Below are 9,000 nucleotides of genomic sequence, written 5' to 3'. Positions count from 1 at the left end.
CATAATAAGAATCATCAAATCTCCAAGATAAGAATCATCAAATCTCCATGAGCATCTGAAAAAGCATCCATAGAAAATCATGACCACAATAGTTCTCTATTGGCAACTGAAGGCATCACTAATAATCATAAGTATCAATTGGTTCTCAATAACCAAAATATATCTCAAGATAAATGGTTCTCAACAAGCAACCAAGAATATCTCAAAATCATACTGATCGAAGACTCCAAAATGGTTGAGTCAAACATGTCACAACATGACATTATCAAGAAATAAATCCATATTTCAGTCCCATCATGGCAACTAGAAAATAATTCAAGGATAACTAATCAATGACTCAAAAATGATTAGCTCAAGTGTCTCATACACATACCTCTTAGCTTCACACATGAAGACTGATGAACAATAACAATTAGTAAATACAAACATTTCATAGAGCATATGATCACTTTACCATGGTTGGGCTTATAAAGATTGAGACCAAATAAGATCAACATGCCATCATATCTCATAACCTCCGAGCCTCTGGTAACATCCTAGGACTGATCAACACTAGTCAACCCAAAACCCAAAACAAGAAGCATATAGAATACACGATGCAAACACATGTTTTGGTTTACTAAAAACACATAATTGAATAATGTGTAGGGGTTTCCAGTTTTCTGTTTGCAAGTATATTTCAAGTGTTTTAAGTTTCATCATTTGACCTACAAGTCAACCCAATTGTTCCCCGATAGCATTACCCTTCCATTATTAAGAATTACATTCTAAGAATAACTTAAAGATAAATATTCACTAAACTGATCATCATTGACCTTTAATTAAATTGTTCTCTTTATTTAACTAAGATCCATATTCTAATTAATTAACTCTCCTTTAATGTTACTACAACTTTCGAGATAATCAAATGATCATTATTCATTTATAAAAGAACCAATTATCAATCTTCGAATAAGAAGATTATAACTTTATTAAAATGATCAATTAAATTTACCAATTAACATAGGTACTTGATTCCATGACTTTTGTCATTTAATAGTTTTCAATTCAATAATACTAAGTCTCACCATTAAAACATCTAAGGTTGTTATTCAAGTCATGAGAGTACGACTTGTCAACTTCGATGTAAATACTTCACAACTTTGCTAGAGGAATCGATATTAGTATATCAATTAAAACACTACTACATAACTTGATTATTAATTAAATCTAATTAAATCTAATTAATTTAATTAATAATTACATATCCAAGGCAACATTCCAATTAATATCAGTTGACTAATAACTAACTATAATTTTGTAAGTTAAAAGTCAACTATAATTTAGTACACAAATATTCATATTCATAGTTTAATAATAATAACTTGTTAATATTTAATAACAAGCTATATTGAAAATCTTATTAATAAATCTATAATGACCACATTCGTCATTCTTTCAACAATGTTCCCATTTTATTTTAATAATAACAAGTTATAATAAATCCTCAATACCAAGTATTATTATCTCAAATAAGTTTCCCCTATGCACGATAATTCAATTAATTAATACTCCAAATTATTAACCAATTTAATTTGATTAATATCTTTTACAGTACTTCAATCATTAACTAATCTCCTCTAGATTAACTCTGATCGTATTAATTGATAACTATTTAAACTATTATTTATTAATAGTTTGTTAGTCCCAACAAACATTGATAAATAATAAACTCATCAAAACTATTATTAATCGATCTAGAGAACTTTACATAAACTTCACTAATTAACTCTTAATACCATTAAGGTATATCAATAATTTAGTTAATAATATATAACGTATTAATAATACCATAGTAATTCAAATTATAACAATGTTATAATAGTGACTTCATGTCAATTAAATCTTAATCCATTATCATTAAAGTCTCTTCATTTAAAAATGTAATATAAAATTACCATCTCTAAATTATTTAATATATATTAAATAGTATTTAATATACATTACAAAAAGTCCACTATATAAACTATATTAAAATCTCTTTTCTTTTAATTTTCTCTCATCCATTTACTTAGATTGACTAATAATTAATTACACTTCTTCTACTATTAATTAATCTTAATTAAATTTGATTTAATTAGATTAGATAATAAACCATATAAAACTAATTCATATTAATAAGATTCTAATAAAGGAAGATTTCAATAATATCTTTAATTCATTCCATGCTTTGATATATATTATTTTTGTGAAGTTTAAGCATAAAGAACTTTTGGTTATGGGAAATGGAGAAATATCTGTCCTTGAATAAAACAATCCCAGTACGACGGCCATATCTCCCTAATGAACTGTTGGATTGGGCTGAAATTTAAATATGTTGGAGAGGGCCAAGTTGCGCCAATTCGATCACAATAAAAAGTTATGAATAACTGAGTTCGGGTCTATCCAAGGGGCAGCGACAGGACAATCTGTGATGAATTAAGAATTTCCTCTTAAAATGTAATTGTTCTCTAAATTTACCCATTCATCTATCTAATAGGTTTGTCCATACGCATCTGAAAATATAATTTGATAGAAAGATTACATCTAATCATACGAATTTTCAACTTAGAATTTCTATTTTAATTTCAAATCTTGTCTATCTAATTTCACAATATAAATTCGAACTCAAATCCGATTAATATCTAATTATTTCTCTTTAATTGGATCTAGGATTTTTCTATTATTTTCTTCTCATCCAAATAAAATATCTAGATTCCAATTTCAAATATAGAGAGTATTCAGACACATAAAACATATATGATGAAGACAGGAAGAGAAAGAGTGCAAAGGGAATATGAGAATATCACGAGTGCACCTGGACACTGATGCTAATTTGCCATGCCTCAGAAGTCCATAGAAAATTCCTTCCTTCTCCATAATTCACAATTCTTCCAAGAATCCAAGCCGATCAAATCCTCCAAGTGAATAGAAGAGCTAGAAGGAGCATAGAAGCAAGTAGAAAATATATAAGCATATGAATCTTCTCCCATGCATGTAAGCTTTGAAGTTTTTTTTTTTTTTTTTAAAGCTTCTATGAATGCCTGAATATAAAGAGCTCTCAAGAAAATTTTGGATTGCTTCTTGAAACCACTGAAAGGTGTCACCAACTAAGCATGGGTCTTTTCCAATTCTTTTTGATGAGTCATAAAGTTGTAGGCACCTTGTGCTTAATTGATGCACTAACCCCCATGTTGTTGACACATGTTAATTCCCATGCAAGCTTATAACTCCAATTTACTTTTTAAATAATCTCTATTTAAATTTTATAACTTTCATTTTAATTTTTATAACTTTTATTATTATTATTTTATTTATTACTTTATTATTATTTTATTATTATTATTAATTTTAATTTCTAGTTTTCTTTTATTTAATTCTTTTTCTCCAATAATTCACATTTAATTAATTACAATCAAAATATCAAAGATCATGATATTTTATTAATTTTCTCAAATAAATAATTTATTAATTAAATCTATTTGTTAAGACTTAATTAATAGAAAATTCACCATAAACCTCCAAGATAAAATATGAAAACCCATCATAGAACAAATCATACAAAATAAATCTAAAGGGTTAAAAATCACGAAATATGTCATCCGACACATTCGGTGGGTATTCAACTCAGATACTTGTCCTAATTTTCTAATTAGGACAAATGGCTCAAAGGGTTGGGATTTGGACTTGAGAATTTATCTCCCCTCTCTTATGATTGAGATAATATGATAGGGTACGCTCATCTTGACAATTCAGGGAAGTCGATACCTAGTACCTGCAACCTGCATAAAAATCATGCATGTACAAACACAATATATACTAAACTAAACAGACAATGGTAGGAAGTGGTGCATCGTGTAGATCTCGACTAGCAGGTGACTACGACTCCCTTCCTTAACCACATCAGACATGCCATACAAAAGCAAACACGCACACCATACACATGCAAGTATGGGGTAAGTATCCATAAGAAAACACATATGATAATAAATCATCTTACTAATGATCATTAATAATTGAAAGCAATGTAATAATCATCATCAATAATTGTGAACACTAAAAATAATCATCATACATACATGAAATGTAGAGTCTAAGTAATCTCATCACATAATAAACTGAATCCATAGCACAATATCTGATAATCTCAAAAGAATGCTGCTAACCAACAACATAAAACTAGTTCTAAAAGAGTTCAGCAACGATAACAAAATGTGAACTAGAGGCAGGCACTACAATAATTAATTCTTTTATTAATTATTATCATGCAACCTAGGTTTTACCTTGTTAGGGTTTTGATATCCTTTTATAAGGATTGATCTCTTTGTAATTTATTCATTCACTTTTGATAATAGCAATCTCTCTTTTTATTTATCAAGAATGTCTCATCTATGGATTTGGGAATTCTAGCTTCCATAATTTTTGTCTCTATTTTTTTTGTGACACATGTTTGCATGTAGGTGATGCTTGGGAGTTGTGGGGTTGATCTTTCATCAACTTCAACATGGTATTAGAGCTCCAAATCTTCATGCCCCTATTCTATTCTTGAGAGATTTGGCATCAAGTTTCATATCTATGGCTTTTAAAGGATTTTCGTATTGAATCTATGGATCACTAATTTTAGGTGCACTTTGAGCCCAAATGGACATCACCATTGAGCTGAGAGTGCCTAAAACCCCCTATTTTCATATAAAATTTGTCAAATTTGGACATAGTTAAAAACTGAGGAAAATAAAATTAGCTCTCAAATTGTGCATGCTTCTTGAGGTGATGATTTTCTAATTTTTTGGCACATTTCCTGAGGCAAATTTTTTTAGATTTTTGGTATGCAAATTGAGATTTTTTGCACGTTTCTAGAGGTGACAATTTTCTAAATGTTGGTATGCAAATTGAGATTTTTTCAAAAATAAAATTTTTTTGCACATTTCCTGAGATGACAATTTTGTGATTTTTGGCATGAAAATTGAGATTTTTTGACACACAAATCAAGATTTTTCGTGAGAAAATCAAAATTTTTTGGTACACAAATCAAGACAATTTTGGTATGAAATTGATATTCTTCTTAAGGTGATTTCTAGTATTATTGGGCACATTTTTCGAGGCATTCTAGCAAGGATCTCTTGGCAGTATTTTTTTTGCTTTTTCAACACTTTTTTGGACCTACATGTGATTTTTTGGCCATAACTTGCTTATTCGGACTCCATTTTTGGCAAATGAGATATCGTTAGAAAGCTAATTCCAAGCCTATCATGATGCTGCAATTTATTTAGATTTTTAATTGTGTTTAGTATCCTATTTTGGCTATCAAAGTCATAAGTTATATTTTACACTTTGAGAAACATATTTTGAGACATTCTATTTTCCAATTTATGCTCCATGCACATCCTAGTCAAATTTTTTGCTTTTCTACATTCTGATGGATGTCTTGGTTGTTTTAAGTTTGAGGATCAATTTTGTTCTTTTAGACAATTTTTTATTGGTTATACTATCTATTGTATCAACCTTAGATCTCTTTTGATCTTTGTTGACATCCTTTTGTAGTATTTTTGCAAACACACTGAGATAAAGTACCACTCTATTGCATTCTAGAATCTTGCACATTTTTGTGTTTTGTTGTACTCACACTACATTATAAAGTGCCTTGGGGGGTTTCATGTTGGTGCCATCTTCCTTTTTCAAGTGAGTGTTCCTTTCATGTCATTAGCCTCATGATGTGTCGATGACATGTGTCATTATAGGTGTTTGTACTTCTTTTGCATTCTTAATGTTCCTAATTTTTCTTTCTACAAGAGATATTGCATCTAGTTTCAATTTTCATGTCTTAACTCTCAACATTATAGGGGGGTTATGTTGGTTCTATTGCTTTCTTGGTTTGATGGAGTGAGTTATGTATTCAATATTTGATCCTATGTACTAGGTTATTGCAGTGGATGGATACCTATGCATTTTAGTGAGATGGATCATTTACCATATAGACATTCTTTCATTCCTATTTTTGGAGTCCATGAAGATACTTTTCATCTTCAATTGATCAACTCTTGAGACTTAGTCTTCTCTACCTGGTCATATTCTATATAGTGGAGGTTCTTCAGATTAACAGTTTGGTAGTGTTTTCGGCTTCATGCTTCAATGGTGTTCTTCATGATTATTTGTTGTTCCTATCTTCTAGAACATTCTTTCCATCACTTTTTGGAGTAGGGTTTTTCCCATGTAGTTTTCTCTATTTCTCCTCTTCATAGAGATTTGGTTGTGCTTGGGTACTTCATCAAGCCTTGTTGTTGGGACCCAATTTTCTTTCAGTAGTAGTTTCTAGGTTTTTTAGCTACTCCCTAAGGGCCCGTTTGGTTGGCAGATTTGGAGTGGAATTAGAATTTCGAATTCTAAAAAAGTTTTAATTCGTTGTTTGGGTCGGCACAATCGGAATTAGAATTAGACAAAATGAGGATTCGGTATGCTCATTTAACCCCTAAACCTTGGATTCGGTCTTCCATCTAAAAAGGTGGAATTGGTGGTATTCTCATTTTAATTCCATTTTTATGCAAAACGAGCATTGCACAACAAATCAAAATAAATTTTCCTTGACGTCCGGATGTTATTTCCCGCTCGGATCTTGTGTATTATAATCTTCGTAGCTCACTTTTTGCTTCCGCAGATTTTTTGTGAGCCTTTGGTTTTTCCCGCCTCTGGTTATTCCCGCCCGTGGTTACTCTGTGCAGGTATTTTCTTTCCTGAAGTTTGGGTTCTTTCTCTCTCATCTGGGTGACAAAAAACTATCTGTTGGTGGCAGTAGAAAAAGAAAGCATTAACGTCAGTCGGCTCTACGTCGGTACCATTCTCTCTTCCAAACATTATTTTCATTTCCCTACTTACTTGTGGTCTTTCACGCATTATGCTTTTTGATATTTTGTTTGAGCTTCAAAAGGACTATATTTTGTCAATGTTGGCCATAACTGTTATCATGGTGGGTAGGGTTTTGAATTTCTAAAGCTATTTTTGGTTTAAAGTCCCTCAGCATCATCTGAAGAGGATTGTTTTGGGTTTAAGAAAGGATTTAAGGATGCAAGTAAAGCGGGTCTGTATTTGGGCTTAAAAGCGATTTGGGAAATATGTTATGAGGATTTATTTGGGGCAGTTTGAGCATGCAAGTGCAATAGGAGTGGGGGTACATTTTTATTCCCAGAGATGATGGGGGTACAATTCCTCCCCCTTCCCCTTGAAGATTCTCTCTACTCATTCATCTCTGGTTTCTCTATTTAACTTGCTTTTTGTATTAGAAATCTAAGTTTTAGGGTTTTACATGTTACCGATCTTTGTTTCAATGTTTTACCTAAAGCAGGCCTTAAAAAGTGCAAAGGATACCATCACAACAAATGGGAATGAAAATTGCATTATAGTCCTTCCACTTTTGTTGTAAGACTATAGTTTTCAACTTGAGCACTCACAAGAAATGTCATCAAATTTTGCACTCTTATTTTGGAGAACTTAATATTGGCACATTGCAAAGGTATTTACCCATTTGATAGCATTTTTTTGGGGCTGCGAAGGAGATATAGGTATTTATTATGATATATATGCAAGGAATATGTTGATAGTTGATAGTTGTGGATGCCTCACTTTCATCCCATTGCAGTCCATCCATTTTTACCATAAGATTGTTCGATTTACAATTATGGATAACATTATGTATTAAGTAATCTCTTGTAATCGTTGTATGTTAGCTCTTGTATAATCTGTATGGGTAATTTATGTGGTCTTGGTGTAAATTTAACCAATTGTAGGATTGTGTGGTCTTTGTAATATATTCTCTCTACAAAGCTTGCTAGTCTACCTCCGAGAGCTGTGAACTAGTTTTTGATGAGTTTAATGTCTTTGCTCATTATGGAGTTATTTGATTGTTTTATGGAACAAATGTCAAAGTGCAATAAGTTACCTTACATAATCTAGCAGAAGCAGATAGGCATTCAAAGTTATTTATTTTACAGTTGGATTGGTGCTTCGTGTATAGATACTTTCGCTTTGCTTGGTGACATTGTTGAACTTAAAAACTTGAGTTTGGACTGAAGGTGCCTTTCAAAAACACCATGATAGCTGTCTTATGTAACTGTTTCATCAAAATTGCCATTCAAATCTATTATGGTTATTATTATTTTCTCATTATATTGTAAGAGTTATTAGAGTAATCAATCAAATGATTATAATTTAATTTAGAAGTTTTCCTTCATGGTTTATCAGTCTTTAGCTGTGGCAATAATTAAATGTCGATTAGCTATGGAAATAATTAAATGTTGATTATCTGATTTATGTTTCAGACAGCTTCAAACACTTTAAATTTTGAGAATAATTTGTGGTGCTCTAAAATCTCTTGAATTTCAACTACAATTTATGTTTCAACTGGTATTTTTATAGTTTGTTGTTGATTTAGGCCGGTGGTTTTAGTTACTTGGCTCATTTTATAACTAGAACTACTGGCTTTCTATATGGTCAATCAATGATAAAAACACTTCAATTTTTTCATTTTTTCTTCCTTTCGTGTTGTTCCTTCTCAACTGCTATTCTTTCTTTATAATCAGCTTTGTTCTATAAAAGTTAAATACACAATTTTATGGTACAGTCTTGGGTATTGGCAGAAAGTATGATAAAATTTTGAATGTCGGTGTTATCTTCAAATAAGACCAATGCCTAGAGGTTCCCTTACAAACGTTAGTTGACTAGTGAGTGAGTGCATCAAATTACTACTCAAAAATCTAATTTGGAGTGTGACAGGGAATGATACACTGATTGTTAAATTGTGTTTACCAATTTTTGTTGCATTGATTGTGGAGGTGGATTATGATTATTAGACTTGTGAAAATCTATCATGTCATATAAATCTATTATTTATGTATTATGGATATCAAGTTTGACAATGATTTTATTTTGCTAAAGATAGAACATGGGGGAAACAGCGGAGGAAGCCAACATCCAGTCTTTCCATCTTCAATC

The sequence above is a fragment of the Cupressus sempervirens genome, chromosome 5, assembly GCF_028749045.1.
Source record: "Cupressus sempervirens isolate cs-2001-9-10 chromosome 5, ASM2874904v1, whole genome shotgun sequence".
Taxonomy (NCBI): Eukaryota; Viridiplantae; Streptophyta; class Pinopsida; order Cupressales; family Cupressaceae; genus Cupressus; species Cupressus sempervirens.
The sequence above is the reverse complement of the archived record's forward strand: the minus strand, read 5'-3'. Positions refer to the sequence as shown.